Genomic DNA, 6,475 nt, shown 5'->3' with positions numbered 1-6,475 from the left:
TTCATAGGAGAATGCCAGTCCCTCAGCACATGCTCTGAAGGCTTGCTTTCTGTGTCCCTTTATCTTAGGCATAAGGTGATTTTTACTCTCATCACTCAACTGGCAAATGAGACCATTGCATGCTTGTCAGGCTGCTTCTCAGCAAACCCAGGCAGCAAACCCATAACTCCAGTCCCAGCAGAGTGAAAAGCTTCTAAGTAAGGTGCAAAACTTGCTTTGGGTGAGATTGTATCTTGGAAGCCTTATCTTTGGCAACACAAGGCCACTAAGCCTTGGGTTTCCCTACCAGTTCTGTAATGTTTATATTAAATATGCAGGCTCCAAAGCACCAAGGAAAATACCAGCAATTTCACTGCCACAAACACAACTGCACCCTGGCTGCTACCACTTGGTGTCACTGGCTGTCATAGTTCTTGTGCTACCCCACAGCCCATGGCATTCAGATGTTCTTCTGTCCTCTCTCCACAGCCCTCCTGACCCAGCACCACTGAAACTGCCATCCCACCTGCTCCTGAGCTCAGACTTCTTCTTGTGGGCACAGGTCCAAGCTCCTGGCCCTGGGCAGAGCTGCACAGGCCAAGGGGCAGCTTCCCCATCCCCCCTGCCACAGACCCTGGAGCCAAGGGCACATGCCCTGAGCCCTAGACAAAGTCCGGGAGAGGAACAGGTGGAGAGGTGAGCATAGGGACACGCATGAGTGTCTGAGCATACTGCAGTGCAGGTACAAAGTAAATTTGCTTTTTAAAGGGTGCATATTAAACTTTGCCTCTGGCTGAGAGTGCTGGGTTGGGGTGGGCTTAGATGTCCTTCTGCAGTTTCCTGAGTGGCAGACTGACCTCACTGGAGAGTCCTTCAAATTGACCAGCAAATGCAGGTCATTACTCATGTTGCCTTTTTTCCCAAGGAATTCCTAATTCAGATATCACATTGGTCTTGTCCTAATAGGAATGTCAGAATAAATTGTTCAAATACATTCTTATGCTGCAAACCACACCATGAACAGCTTTTGAAAACAGGAGTGGAGGGCTGACAAAAAGATCCCTGCAGCCACATGGGCTCTTCTCTGCTTTCTTCAGTTCTCAGCAACTTTTTTCCCCTCTTACAGCCTCAGCTATTTCCTTTTGCTACGCTTTAGCTCTTAACTTTCTGCTTACAGCAGCCCACCTCCCCCCTCTCCTTCCCCCTCCTACCTTCTTTGAAGACATTCTTGAGAGCAAACCACGTCCTTACATTGCTCTCACTCTCTCACTGTGATTCTACCACTGCTGCTGTTATGGTTCTTCATTACTTTTTGATAAAGTGGTCTTAGCACAGCTATGAACCCAAGTGCTCTTCAGATGTTCCCATCTGCAGGTGTGCAGACTATCCCAGTAAGCTCATTTTACATATGTTTGAACTAAGTTCCTGTCTTGGGTTATATAACCAAAAAAATGTGTATTCTATTTCATCTGTTGAAAATAGTTGGGGAGATTTTTTTTTTCTTTATCTCTTGTAACTCCAGGGGGGAGGGGGGTGGAGGCCTTCTGCTAATGGGCCAGCTGATAAAACCAGGGGAGGAATGTTCTTTATCTCTTCCATGACCCATCCTCCCTCCAGGGGGATATCTGCTGTTAATGGGCCATTAAGGCTCACCACATGACTGATAAAATTAAATTATTCCATTGTGTGATGCTCCATCCAGTGGAGTTCCACCCAAGCATTCCTACCTGGATAGAACCTGAGATTCAGAACACCAAGAATTCTCTTTTCCACTGGATTCTCAGAGGAACACCAGACGCATCTCACCGCCACTTCAGGATCATCTCTGCTCCAACAGAACCACATCTGTCACTCCAGGAGGACTTATTTGGACTGCTTTCTGATTGACAGGGTGTGAGGGTTTTTCTAGGACTTTTTTTTTTTTTTTAAATTATTATTCCTAGTAAAGAACTGTTACTCCTATTCCCATATTTTTTGCCTGAAAGTTCCTAATTGCAAAATTGTAATAATTTGGAGGGAGGGGGTTTTACATTCTCCATTCCAAGGGAAACTCCAGTTACCTGTCTTTCCAAACCAAGACAGTTCCCCTTAACTACGCCATATACTCCTCAAAACTGTAAATTATTCCTTGCAATAAGTGCAAGCTGTCCATGAATTCGAAACTCAGTGCAGGTTTGTGGTCCAGTAAAAACGGTTTGCTAAACAAACTGCTGGACACTTCAGCAAAAGAAAAAAAAGATTATTCCTGTTTGTGCCATTTACTTTGGGCTTAATTTTGTGGCCATTGATCCTAAATCTGTGCATTGTTGGATCATCCAGGAATTACTCAGACTTGAGCTCCCTAAAGCACAGGGAGCTACCTACATGACTGAATTCTCATTTTACACTGCCAGCAGCATTTGCTCATTCCTACAAAGGGCATGGAGAAGTGATCACAAAATTCAGCTTGTGTCAGCTTTTGCAGACTGCTTCATCTCTGTCCTTCGGCTTGATGATATTTTTAATTCTGTGACCATGACTCTCTTTGTACTGCAGAAATGTCTGAGTTTATATGTGTATTAAGGAAGTTGCCTTGCTGTGTCCAAGCAAGATCTCAGACAGAATTAATTCGTTTTGCAATTTAAACAATATTTGCTACATCAAGAGGAGCTTTCTCATTGACCTGGAGCATACTGGAGGCACAAGATGCAGGCCTCCTTCTTAGTGATCTGCTTCACACATGCATTCAGCCTGTGAAGGGAAAATGTTTTTGCAAGGGTTGTATTGCACATGTTGGAAGATCAACAGTGGGCTGATATAGATGGGAATCTGCTATGCTAAACTGGCCAGACAGGGAGCATGAAGAAAGGTAGATTGCTCTTTCGACATTGTGTTGCTAATGGGTCCAAGCCCAAGACTGTGGTCACTGTATCAGCAGAATGTGGTTCAGTCCTGTATGTCTTGTCCCAAACAACCTTCAGTAGTTGAATAGAGAGGGATTCACAAGGGACTTTTGCTCTCCAAGCATTTAGCATGGCCAATAAGAAGCAAGTTACTACAGGCTGGCTCCCTAGGCCAAACTCTGTTCCTCATGGAGAAGCAGAAAATATGACTGCATTGTCCAGCACCATGGATTATTTACACCTTCAGTTGGTGTGATAAAGCATGTGACAACTGTTCTTTACACATCTCCTGCCTCTTAGTTGAGTATGGCACCAGCAAATATGTCTGGCACCAGCCTCGTGCCCTGATCCTCAATCTACGGAGAAAAATACAGTCCCTGCACTACCCTCCATATGTGACAATCTCATCCACCTAGCTGATGTTTTGAAGTTGTTACCAGATCCCTTCACTTACATGGGCAGTGAATAAGAAGTAGTGACAAAAAACCTATTTTTGCAGACTTGAGTCTGACCCTGCTGGTCTCTGATTCTGTCTCCTGTTTTCCCTCTGTCCTGGCACAGTATCTGTGAAGTTGAGGATGAGCAGACTTAAGTCCCCTATGGTCATTGCCTGATCCAGTTGTGGCTCCTTCACTCACATCACAATGGGAGCACCAAATCATCAGATGATTGCAGGGATGCAAAGTTCCTCACAGCTGCTTGCTGTCATGTAAAGCTCAGCACACACTGGAGGCACACAATGAACTTGTCATTACTTTACTTCAATTCTTTTTTTGCACCTCTTATTATGATTGCTGTATTATCCTGGCAAGCTTCTCTTAAAAATTTTGGTGCTCCAGTCACACTCAGTGTCTTGCAGCCCAGTCCTGAAGCCCATTGTGCCCTGTTAAAAGCAGGTCAAAGTGGAAACCTGTTACTGAGGTGCACCCATCTCTTAGTGCCATATCAATAGAGGCACAAGATTCATGCTTCAGGGACTGGTGGCTTTAGCTCAGGCACCTCTGCCCATGAGGGCCACAGATGTCCCTCAACAGCCTGTATTCTACACCCCTCATCCTCAGCCAAGCCAGGGAACAGTGTTACTCTTCTGTCAGACATGGCCCTGCCACAGCTCCTTGGATGTCCACAGGGCCTAGTGGATTCATTGCTGCCACCCTGGATATTGACACAGCTCCTCTGTTTTGTTTTGGTTGTAGCTTGGCTTTCTCAGGCTGCTGCATCTGGGAGACTTTTCCAGCAAAATGGCTGATTCATCACCTCCTTCTCTTTGGGCTTCAGAGAAAGTGTGGCTCATTTCTCTGTAACCTATGTCTGCCAGGGCAACACCAGCACAGGCTTGTGCTTCAGAATCTCATTGTCCATATTTCCCACCAGAAAATCAGTGCCAAGTGTCTTCTCTTGGTGCTTGTAGACTTCAATTACATGATGTAATACACTGCTGTTTCTGTATTTCACTCATCATGCCTGGTATTCCCACAGTTTCTCCTGTTTGTCATGGCACATGGAGCTCAGTAGATTGATTTTGTGAAGTTAAAGACAGGTTTTTTTCATGCCACCCTGCCTTAGCTTTCCCATTGTTTTGATTCTTCTGTCATAGGCACCATACCAGAGTACTACCCTGCACACATCTAAGATTCTACACTTGGTGAATGCCCTGTTAATTCTGGATTGTTTGACAGCATCCCTGATTAGTCCCAGATCCCAATCAGGACTTAGTTTTTTAACCCAGTTAACCAACCCCTTCTGGCTTGGATCTTTCCTAAACTCATTTGTGTATTTGCTGTTTGTATACTTGCTACCTGTATAGCAAATGCTATACATATGCTATTTGTGCTCTCAGCTCAAAGCCATATCACTCATGTATTTAATAAACAATGCAGTGATATTCCTCCAGTCTCTTCTGTGCAGCTTCACAAAGACTTAACTCCACCAGCATTGGCTATTACCTACTGGGAAGACCAGCTGCACCAGAACTAGCTATTCTTCATGGGGTGTGGTTAGGAAGTTGCAATTTTTTTGCCACGCAAGAATCATGGGATTTCTTTCATCTGTAAAATAAATGTTAAATTGTGACATATCTGTAGTGGGAGCCAGAAGCATGCATCAGCTATGAAAGAGGGAAATATCTCCAGTAGGGATGTCTCATTTTCTTTAAATGTCTCTGGATATTCAGGGAAAAATAACAAAGATATATCCCTGTGCAACACAGAGAAAAAAACTTAAGAATGCTCCAAATCAAGGGCACTGCATTGGTTTTCTTGGCAGCCAGGTGGAAAGTCATGGAAGATGTGGAGCGGAGTCAGATGCTCCTCCCCTTGAGTTAATCTCCTTAAATTGTCTTGTACTGCACTATGAGCCTGAGACTCTAATGAGTACCCTTGACTGCTCCCTCTGCAGAAAAAGATATTTACCATCACAAAGGGCTGTAAGAATGTTCCTGTTGCACACACTGAGATCAATCCAGCCCAGAATCCAGTCACTACAGGGAATGTAAGAGCATGCTCCAAAAAGAGGGATAGGAATAACCATGGAGGGACATTCTCTCTACTTTACCTTCCCAGCATTCAGCACAACTGTCTCAGGAAGAATTTGATTACTAAACATATCACTGATGAATGAGATGTTAGCTCATTCCATACTGATGTTCTGTAGAATAAAAAAGGGCATTCTGTTAATTACAAACTGTTAAAGTAGTAAAGCAATTAATTTTTTGTTATATCTTCTTCCTTCTCTTTCTGTCCTTTATGATTACCTACTCCCTGTGGCTTCAATGAACTGAAATTCTGGAAAGCCCTAGTCCCTTTACGTGTGTTACAGATCCATTCAGAGCAAACTCTGCAGGTCAAACCTGTCAAAAGGAACATCTGACAGGCCTGACAAATGCAAAAGCACCTACCAACACAAAGATCTTTCATGACCAATTGAAAGCACTTTTAAAAAAGGTCACTGCCATGTGTTCATCTCTGTGGGGCGCCTGTAGAGCCATGGCTTGCCCGGTGTCACCCAGCTGCAGAAGTGTGGGGCCAGGGACACCCATGGTGTCTGTCTAATAGCATTTCATGCTTGCAGTTCATCCTCCTGCCATCCACTAGACAGCCATGGGGAGCAGCCTCAAGCAAAGTGAACTCATTCGGGTCAAGCTGATCTTAAACTGGTCAGTCACACCACCAGTCAGTTTAGAGTTGTGGATCTAAAAGTTAATTGTGCAGGCTTACACAGGCCTGTCCCAGAGCCTGGTTAAAATTAAAATCTCTCTACCTGACCTGATTGAGTTTTAGCCAAGCTCTGCACAATGGGGTAGGGACTGAATAGCAAAGTTCATTGTTTAAGAACAGTGCCCTAATGAGCCAAGGCTGCAGTTCTGGTTTGGTTGATCAATAATTCTACGATGGATCAGATACCAGCACTAATTCCACAAGAGAATCATTTAAAATACCTGTATACATTTTAATGCCCAAGATTCATAAGAAGTTCTAAATTAGTGTATTATGGAATCCTCTGACCTTTAACGCTTCCTCAGATGTGTTGAATACTGCATCAGTGTCCTTTAAGCCAGATCTGGTGTCACAGATAAATGGAAGTGATAAGACAATAGACAGAAAGACACTTAGCAG

Source organism: Prinia subflava, chromosome 7 (assembly GCF_021018805.1).
Source record: "Prinia subflava isolate CZ2003 ecotype Zambia chromosome 7, Cam_Psub_1.2, whole genome shotgun sequence".
NCBI lineage: Eukaryota > Metazoa > Chordata > Aves > Passeriformes > Cisticolidae > Prinia > Prinia subflava.
Note: the sequence above shows the minus strand (reverse complement) of the source record.